Here is an 11,028-nt window from a genome sequence, read left to right on the forward strand (position 1 = left end):
GATAATTTATCATTCATTCACCTGCCATAAGAATACCCAATAATTTACAAGAACACCCAACATTTAAGTAGAACAAAGTCAAACAGTTCTCCTATCTCATCCCCTGCAAGTGTACCCAAGGCTGTTCACCCTGTGCATACACCATAAAAGGACTTTTTCACTAACTAGTGGTAGAGTACACCTAGACCCAACCTGAGGCCACTATGAAAAATTGCTTTGTTACAGGCACTGCTTGCACAACAGACTGTTGTACAGTGTATTGGAGACTTCCAGTTTCCAGAATTTGTTTGTATGTCCAGGAGATTTCAAAGATCCTATGCCAATAGCTTGATGCTGGGACAAGAAAGTACTTTAAAATGGCTGGTGTCCACCTGTTAGCACCAGCATATAGATTTTTTATAGAATATGTGTTGAAAAATAGGAAACTAAGCAGTGGATTTGGAGAACCTTGGTTAATTCATTTTCCCCTCTGGATTCTCAATGCCAGACTTTATTTTCTTTCAGTTCCCTGACACTGTTTGCATTTAGTGAATCTGAATGTGTTTAAAGCTCATATAGCTTGTCTCAAATGGATGAACTCATTTGGTGAGTGGAAGAACTCTGGTGTTTCAATTATTAAATTATGAATGTATTATAAAATTATGGGTTAGAGACATAAAATTAGAATTATATAGTTATGGTGATAGAATCATATCTACAGCTTTAGAGGCTCTATTGTACTAGAGACAGAAGTACTCAGCCACACACTGGACTGGGTATCTTGACTCAGATATTCTACAAACTCTTTAATCTGTGTCCCAGTGCTTCCTTTCACAAGCTTTTCTCGCAATGATGGCAACCCACTCAATTCATCTGCACAGCTTGCCTCCTGGCAACCACTTGTCCACTCTGTTACACACAGATTTGCCTCTTGTGGTCACTTCACATAAACACAATCATAATTTATGCTTTGTTGGTCTTTCACTAAATATACTACTTTCAAAGTATATTAATTCTTTTTGCACCATATATCAGCACTTTATTCATTTTATGGATGAATAATATTTTACCTTATATGTAAAATACATAAAAATTCTTCAGTATTCAATTGCTAGAATCTGAGTTCTTGGTATTTTTTGCTGACATGACTAATTTTATTTTTTTGCTGATTTTTGAAGTTTATGTATTTTTTATTTCATTATGGCTTTAATTTTTTTCTCAATTTATTTATTTATTTTTATTAATTAGTTTTGTACTCACCAAACACAATAAATTTGGTTCCATTACTAGGCTCATCCATGTCTTACCCCCTCACCCTGGCCCCTCCTTGTTGAGGTATAAGGGTCATGCCTTCTGGAGTTAAACCACAGCTTCGGGTAGGATAAATGTCTCTACATTCACAACCCAACATGTGGCTCTGACATTCTTTCTAACCCCTATTCCACAAAATTTCGCTGAGCCATGTTGGGTTCATTTTTGGTCTGCTTCAGTGATGAGGTACTGGGGGCCTATGGATCTCTGATTTGGTAGGAGTTATTTTTCTCTGTGTTGATCTCTTTCACACGTGCTGGTACCCAGTTCACCAAGAAAACAACACCCTTGCTTGTTTTGCCAATTATTCTTAGTTTCATCTGGGGAACTTTTGAGGTATGATGTGGTGGCTCTCTCCTTATATTTACATTTATCTGAAAAAGAGAAGCAGATTCTCCAACGGAGAGTAAGTTAGCACCAGACAAATGAGATAACCCTTACTTTTTTTATTGAGAATTTAATAGGTGTAGGCACTCCTGTAGCCCACAATTGGTGGTAGCTTGTAAATGGAGAGTGGGCTTATGTATGGATAGGTTTCTGACTTGCTTCCTAGTTCCAGCTATGGGTACCATACCACTGTGGGGTCAGTTAGCTGAAGCAAAAGCAGTTGGTTTCCCACCATGACTGTGCGCCACTATTGCACTTGTGTGAGCATCACGACAGGTTATTTGCTGCTAAGTAGGTTAGACCATGAGTTTCTTGGACAGATATTGGTCATTTTACCCCAGTCGCCCATGTAGCACCTTCTGGCACTAGACATGCTGACTGTCTGTGGAGTGACTCTTCCAGCTTCCAGCCATGCCAGTCCATTTTACGTGTCAATGACATAAGGTATCTTCAGCAGTAGGGTCTTACCACTAACCTTTGGTGGGTCATCAACTACATTGTGGTCTGATATTATGCAGGGAGTTATATCAATCTTCCTAAATATGTGGAGGCAGTCTCTGAGACCCAGCATATGATCTATTTTAGAGAATATTCCATGGGCTGCTGAGACAATGTGTAGTCTGTGGACTTGGGATGGAAAGTTCTGTAGATGTCCTTTAGGTCTAAGTGATCTGTGGTTTTGTTGAGCTCTCTTACTTCCCTGTTGTTTCTGTTTGATTTCTCTATTACTGATAATGGTGTATTGAAGTCCCCAACTATGATGATGTTGGTGGTTACTTATGTTTTATTGTCAAGTAGGTTTTGCTTTAGAAACTGTGGTGCCCCTGTGTTTGGTGGATACAGATTTATGACTGTCATAGCCTCTTGATGGATTGTTCCCTTGATAAGAAGGAACTGGCCTTGTCTTTTTTGATTATTTTTGGTTTAAAGTCTATTTTATCTGATATTCATATAGCTACACCTGCTTGTTTCTTTTTCCCATTTGCTTGGAATATTGTTTTCCAGCCTTTCACCCTGAGGAGGTGTCTGTCTTTAGTAGTGAGGTGGGTTTCTTGAAGACAACAGATAGAGGGGTCTAGTTTTTTGATCCACTCTGTTTGCTTTTGTCTCGTCATTGGGGAATTAAGGCCATTATTATTTAGGATAATGACTGTAGATTTGACTTGATCCCTGACATATTTTTTAAACTAACTTTTTGTTTATTTTTTATTTATTTATTTGAGAGCGACAGAGAGAGAAGTAGGGAGAGAGAGAGAATGGGAGTGCTAGGGCCTCCAGCCACTGGCAACGAACTCCAGATGCGTGCGACCCCTTGTGCATCTGGCTAACGTGGGTACTGGGGAATTGAGCCTTGAACCATGGTCTCCATTGAGAAGTCTGGAGTAATTCTGATGGGGTTACCTTTAAAAGTGATGTGCCATTTTTCCCTAGTTTCTTTTAGAATTTTTTCTCTTTGGTGTCAATGTTTACAGTGTTAATAACAACTTCTCTTGGGGAGTTTCTCCTTTGGTCCAGTCTGGAGTTCTGTTAGCTTCTGTATCTTGATAGACCTTTTTTTTTGAGAGATTTTTGATATAGAAACTCTGATCTGTAAGACAAAATGGAAGAAACAGTTCAAGAGCTCAAAATTTTCAGTAAGTTCAAAAGTTTCTGTGAACAGAACATGAGGGAACTGTGGAGAGAGCATTAAGCGTCCTAATTTCAGGATCATTCAACTATCAGAAGAATAAATTAAATATTTTGTTTTTATTTATTTATTTAGTAGAGAAAGAGAGGGGGGAGGGTTTTCCAGGGCCTCCAGCCACTGTTAAATAACTGCAGATGTTCGCACCCATTTGTGCAGCTGGCTAACATGGGTCCTGGGTAATAGAATCAGGGTCCTTTGGCTTTGCAGGCAAATGCTTTAACTGCTCAGCCATCCTTCCAGCCCTTTTTAATTTTATATTTAAGACATTAAAATGTAATTAGATACAACATAATCTTGGGGATATCACTGACTACTTTCCCCTCATTCCTATTCATGGTAAATCTCATGCAAATCACACAACAAGAATGCTCCCTGTATGTGAAGGCTAAAGATACTTTTAGTTCTATGCATCAAAAATTTTGACAGGGGTTCAGAAAGCAAATAGTTCTCAACCAAACCAGTAATGAAGTATATTTAGTTGAATGTTGGATATTAACAGGAGAGTCACTGTAGTTGAATGTAATCAAACCTGTGAGGTAGGATGATAAGAGATTGTTAATCCAAAATTTGCAAGAATAAAGACCACCAACCACAAATTATGGCCAAATTGAAGCAAGTTTTTTGTTTTGTTTTTATTAGTTATATACAGTGTGTATACAGTTATGTTGCTATCATCGTTAGCCTCCTCCCCCCTCTGCAGGTACCCTCCTTATTGGGAAATATGGGTCATGCATTGTGGGGCTACCCATAAGTTATGGCCAAGAGTCAAGGTCTCTGTGTATAATGAACCAACTTGTGGCTCTAACAATATGCAAATTTCCTTGAGCCATGTTGGGTTTATTTTTCAGTCCACTTTGGTGATGATGTCTTGGGAGCCCCTGTGTGTCTGGATATCTGGTTTGGTATGAGATGAGTTTTCTCTGTGTCTATCTCCATCATTCTTGTTCTGGTACCAGGTTTATTAAGAAAGTAGCATTCTTGCTCATTTCCCCAATTACTCTTGGTTTTAGCTGGGGCCCTGTTCAGGTGCATTTGGCTGATTCTCTCCTCAAGATCTGTCGCCACTTGAAAAACAAAAGCAAATTCTCCATTGCAAAGTGATATCGGCACCACATAAATGGCATACTCATTATTTTAGAGAGAATTTATTACATGTAGCCCACAATTGGTGGGAGCAAAGAGGCAACCTATAGCATCTCCACCAGCTAAAGATCAGATAGAGGATTAATATCTAGGATGTACAAAGAACTCAAAAAGTTAAATAATAAAAAAACAAACAAGCCAATCAAAAAATGGGCTATGGAGCTAATTAGAGAGTTCTCAAAGGAAGGAATACGAATGGCATATAAGCATCTAAAAAAAATATTCTATGTCACTAGTCATCAGGGAAATGCAGATTAAAACTACATTGAGATTGCATCTCACTCCTGTCAGATTGGCTACCATCATGAAAACAAAGGATCATAAATTTTGGCAGGGATGTGAAAAAAGAGGATCCCTTCTACACTGCTGGTGGGAATGCAATCTGGACAAGCCATTGTGGAAATCAGTGTGGAGGTTACTAAGACAGCTTAATACTGATTTACCATATGACCCAGCTATAGCACTCCTAGGCATATATCCTAAGGACTCATCTCACTTCCTTAGAAGTACGCGCTCAACCATGTTTATTGCTGCTCAATTTATAATAGCTGGGAAATGGAACCAGCCTAGAGAGATGGCACATTTATACAATATAGTTCTACTCAGTGGTAAAGAAAAATGAAGTTATGAAATTTTCAGGAAAATAGATGGATCTGGAAAGGATTATACTAAGTGAGGTAACCCAGGCCCAGAAAGTCAAGTGCCACATGTTCTGCATGATATGTGGATCCTAGCTACAGATGACTGGGCTTCTCTGTGAGAAGGAAAAACTCAGTAGCAGAGGCCAGCAAGTTAAAAGGGAGATACTAAGGGAAGAGAAAGGAAGGGAGGAAGATACCTAATAGGATGGTATTGTATATATGTAAGTAGAATTATGGAGATCAGGAGGGGATATGATGGAGAATGGAATTTCAAAGGGAAAGTAGGGGGAGGGTATTACCATGGTATTTTTTTTTTTATATATATAATCATGGAAAATGTTGATAAAAATTGAGAAAAAAAAAAATCCCACCTTCCAAGGCTCTGGGACTAATGTGGAAAAGGTGGTGGAAAGAATGTAAGAGCCAAAGGAAGGGTAGGGCTCCTTACAACATGCTCCTCCAGACACAAAATGGCCTGCATATCCATGACTTCACCATGCCTGACACTACCTACACAAGACCATCATAAGAGGAGGAAAACATCATGACATCAAAATAAAAGAGAGACTGATTGAGATGGGGAGGGGATATGATGGAGAATGGAATGTCAAAGGGGAAAGTGGGGGGAGAAAGGCTATTACCATGGGATATTTTTTATCATCACAGAAAATGTTAATAAAAATTGAGGGAAAAAAGTAACATTGGAAGAATCATCCAAAACCATTATTACACAAAATTCAATAATTGGGAAGAAATGGAAGAATTCCTAGAGACTTACCACTTACTAAAACTAACCTCACAGCAGATTAATCTTTTAAAGAAAACTATCACATCCATGGAGAATGAAAGGTAATCAAAACCTCCCCCAAAATGAAAGTCCAGTTCTGGATGGCTTCTGAGCTGAATTCTATCAAACCTTCATTGAAGTACTGAAATCACGTTTTCTCAACTGTTCCATGTAATCAGAACAGAGAATCCCCCCAACTCCTTTTATGAAGCTAGCATCTTGCAACAAGAAAAAACTATAGGCCTATATACCTAATGAACTTAGATGCAAAGATCCTCAACAAAATCCTGGAGATCCAAATTCAACAACACATCAAAAGAATTATCCATATTGATTATGCAGGCTTCATCCCAGGGGATGCAGGGATGGTTTAACATATGGAAATCAGTCAACGTAATACACCACATAAATAAACTGAACCATAAGAACCATATGATCACCTCAATTGATGCAAAAAATGACTTTGACAAAACACAACACCACTTCATGATCAAAACAATGGAAAAAGTAGGTTTTATATCTCAACACAATAAAAGTTATATATGCAGCTCCTAAAGTCCAAACAATATTTAACAGTGGAAAATCTCAAGGAGTCCCCACTGAGATTGGGAACAAGAAAGGGTGCCTACTCTCACCATTGCTCTTCAACACTGTATTAGAATTATTAGGCCAAGAAACAAGACAGGAGAAAGAAATATAAGGGATTCAAATTGGCAGGGAAGCAGTCAAGACAGCTCTATTTGCTGATGACATGATCTTATACATAATTGACTCCAAAGTCTCCATCTCAAAACTTCTAAAGGTGATAAATTCCTTCAGAAAAGTGGCAGGGTATAAAATCAATGCACAAAAATGAGTAGCTTTTCTATACACTAAAGACAAATACACAGAGAAATTAGTAAGGCTTCCCCATTTTCAATAGCAAGAAAAAGATTAAATAACTTGCAATAACACTAACCAAGGATATAAAAGAGCTGTATAATGAAAACAAACAAACAAGCAACAACAACAAAAAACCTCAAGAAAGAAGTCAAGGAGCACTTGAAAAGATGGAAAGACCTACCATGCTCCTGGATAGGTAGAATTAATATTGTAAAAATGGGAATTCTGCCAAAAGCAAAATACAAATTTAATGCAGTACCAATAAAAATATGAGCATCGCCTTTCCTAATCCCTCAGGAAGGTAGAGGCAGTCACTCTTCCCAGTGATGCCATCCAGCTGCTGTCAGGTGTGACATCTCTGGGGGCTACGACCCCCGGGGCCTGTACCAGGACTGTGGATGGCACTGGGCCCATCAGCAAGCTGGAGTGCCACTGCTTGGCCATGGCTGGGTGTGGTGCCTGGGGCTGAGGCTTGCACTTGGGGTGAAGCTGGCTGGGGGGTGGAGGGAGCTGCTCCCACTCAGCCGTCTGCAGCAATCCCAGACTCTAAGACCACCCCCCAGCCCCATACCATGCCCAGGGACCCTTCATGGCCAGGAGCTGCCATTGACCAGGTACTTCATCAGAGCTTTCAAGAACAGCCAGGACCTGCTGCACAGGAGGAAGGATGAGGTTGGTAGAGCTGACACACTTGTTGGCATTTCTGTAGATGGAAAAGGAAGTCTGGTCAGAAGGTTATGTGGCAGATGTGGAGAACTAGGTACCATGTACACCAGAAACAGTTATAAGGATTGCCAGCATCAGCAGAAGCATCACCATGGTTACTCTTGCCAGACTGTTGGAAGATGGGAAACTAGGTCTTAATGTGCCAGTGCAACAGTATGTTCCTGAATTTCCAGAAAAAGTCCAAAGTTGGAAAGGTTTCTGTCTCAACAAGATTACTCATTTAACACTTCTGTGGAATATGTCACTATGAAAAGGACATGAATAAAGGGAAGGAAGAGAAAGCTTATAAAGTATGAAGATGAGGAATGGGACAAAGTGATCAGATCAAGAAAAGTAACTGTAGCAGACAGCTTCAGGTTCACTGAGATGAACTTCCAGACCAGGCACAGGTATGGAGGAAGGGATATTTATTGAAGCATACAGATCCAGGGGAAGTTCCATAATGGCCAAAGGATCTGGCCTGCCTTCACAGGTCCAAGCAAAGAGAGAGAAGCACAAGCCTAAAGCCAAAACCCCCACAGCACACTTCAGGAACTCCTGCTAGGCAAACTTTTCATACCCTTAGATTGAAACCTGAAACCCACCACCACACCTTAGGATCCACCCAGTGACACTGCCTCCAGCCAGGTAGCTGCAGATGCAAACTACAAAGAACTGAATATATCGGGCCATCTATTCAAACCACCACAGAAACTGAATGAGAAAGGAGGGAAAAGTAATGACAAGAATGACTTCCCTAAAGATAAAACTAAACAGGACAGTGAAGTCAAATATCAAAATTCAAATCCCAGCAAGAAAAAAATGATTTTGAAAAAGGTGAATTATATTTGAAAGGGAAGTTTGAAAATTCAATTGAGTCACTAAGATTATTTAAAAAATGATACTTTAGCCAGGTGTGGTGGTGCATGCCTTAAATCCCAGCACTCAGGAGGCAGAAGTAGGAGGATCGTGAGTTCAAAGCCACCCTGAGACTACATAGTGAATTCCAGGTCAGCCTGAGCTAGAGTGAGACCCTACCTCAAAAAACAAAAACACAAACAAAAATCCTTTGTTCCTTAAACCTGGTAGTCAGTTTTTACATTCAACTTTTGGCTATACACAGCTGGCAGCTATAGTAGAAAGAGCTTCTGGATATAAATATTCGGACTATATGCAGAAAATATTCCATGACCTGGATATACTGACAACTATGCAGGAAGAAAATGAGCCAGTTATTTACAATTAAACAAGTGTCTCACTTTAGCCCAGGATAACCTGAAATTTTCTATGTAGTCGCAGGATGGCTTCTATCATATCCAATAGAAAGAAAGAGAACAGAGAGAGAGAAAAGAAGGAAAAGGAGAAGAAGAAAAGAATAATGGGGAGGGGAGGGAAAGGCAGAGAAAGAATTAATGAGAATGGGCACATCAAGACCTCTATCTGCTGCAAACTGCAGACACATGCACCACTTTGTGGATCTGGCTTTACATGGTAATGGGGAACTGAAATCTGGTTGTCAAGCTTTGCAGGTAAGTGCCTTAACCACTAATTAATCTCACCAGTCCCCAAATAAAATATTTGTTTGTTTTTCAAGTTAGGGTCTTGCTCTAGCCCAGGCTGTCCTGGAATTCACTATATAGTCTCAGTTGGGCTTGAACTCCAGTGATCCTCCTACCTCTGCCCTCCACGTGCAGGGATGAATGATGTAGGCCATCTTGCCCAGCTACTTTGAAAATTTTTAAGCTTTGCATTCCAAGCTCCACATTAGTTTATTCAATATTCCTGTGGGTTTGACTATTTCATCATTTGAAATTGTTAGCTCATTTTAAAGGAGTAAATATGCATTGCAAACCAATGAATCTACAGAAGAAATTAGGTTAGCAACAAGCAATGAATTTTAATGTTGGAAAAGCCTGTAGTTCTTGACCACTTCAAACTCTGTGTAAAATAGTGTTACCTGATTATTATCCTTAGGTCTAGCATTGTATTCTACTGGAAATCAGAAAGGACAAATGTGAGCACCCATGTCTAAATCTATAAAAAGGTCCTGTAGTACAGATGACCCAGATGCTTGACTTTTGTACCTCTCAGCATTCGAAAATGAGTGTCTAGGTGTGGATAAGGGAAAGGACATGTGTGCACCGGATCAGCCCCATTCCTGATCTGTGGGTGTGCACACCGTAGAGCAGCTATCATGTGCTGGTTCTTGATGAATAAATTGAAGAGATCAAAACATGTCATATGATGTTAAGTTAGCCAAAGGACCCAGGTTTGATTTCACAGGACCCACGTAAGCCAGATGCACAAGAGACACATGTGTCTGGAGTTGGTTTACAGTGACTATGGGCCTTAGCATGCCCATTCTCTGTCTTCTCTTTCTCTCTCTCTCCCCTTCCCTCTCTCCCTCCTTCTCTGTCTGCTGCTGTCAAATAAGAAATTAAGAAAAAATTTAAAAAAAATTAATGTTCCAAAAGGCATGCAGAGTAAGTTTGCAATGGAGTTCAATTAAACACAGACATTATGAACCTCTAATTGCTTAATTTTGTAACTGACTTTTTATTGTAAAATTAATGATTCACACTCACAGAAATAACTATGTTTCTACTTTCTGAAGAAAAAGTATTAACTCTTGAAATAAAATACTCTGATTAAAAAATGTAAAAAAATAAAAACAGCATCATTCTTTACAGAGATTGAAAAAATGACCTCAAAATTCTTATTGAATGGGAAAAGACCTTGGATAGCCAAAACACCACCTCTGGAGGTATCACCATACCAGATCTAAAGCTATATTATAAATACATAGTGGTGAAAACAACATGATACTAGAATAAAAACAGAAACATACACCAATGAGACGGAAGACACAGAACTTAGGTCGAGTAACTTCAGCTGCTTGATCTTTGAAAAAAGTGCCAATAATGTAGACTGCAGAAAAGACAGCATCTTCAACAAATACTGTTGTATAAATTGGATGACCATATGTAGAAAAATGAAATTAGAACCACTCATTTCATAATAAACAAAAATCAAGTACAAATGAATTAAAGACCCGAATATAAGACCTGATATACTTCAACTACTGGAAGAAAAAACAGGAGGCATGCTCCACAATATAGGACTGGAAAAATCTTCCAGATCACAACCCAAGTAACCCACGAAATTAAACAAGCACTCATCAGGTGGGGTGGTACAAATCTTTAGTCCCAGAAATGGAAAGGCAGAGGTAGGAAGATCACTGGAAGTTCAAGGCCACACTGAGACTAGATTGAAATCCAGGTCAGACTAAGCTAGAGTGAGACACTACTTCAAAATCCAAAAATAAATAACTAAACAAATAATATTTTTAAATGCACTCAACCAATGGGATCTCATGAATTTATAAAGCTTTTGCACAGACAGACATACCATAAAGACAGCCAATAAATTACCCACTGAAGGGAAGGAAAACATTGGGAGCTAGTCCATTGATAGAAGCCTAATACCTCAAATCTACAAGGAACTCA

At 39.2% G+C, this 11,028-nt stretch overlaps 1 pseudogene; it reads left to right on the forward strand.

Moving 5' to 3' along the window:
* Positions 1-6,018: 6,018 nt before the first annotated feature.
* On the forward strand, positions 6,019-8,768 carry LOC101613793 (annotated as a pseudogene).
* The last annotated feature ends 2,260 nt before the right edge of the window (positions 8,769-11,028 follow it).

This window comes from Jaculus jaculus, unplaced genomic scaffold (assembly GCF_020740685.1).
Source record: "Jaculus jaculus isolate mJacJac1 unplaced genomic scaffold, mJacJac1.mat.Y.cur u25, whole genome shotgun sequence".
NCBI classification, from domain to species: domain Eukaryota; kingdom Metazoa; phylum Chordata; class Mammalia; order Rodentia; family Dipodidae; genus Jaculus; species Jaculus jaculus.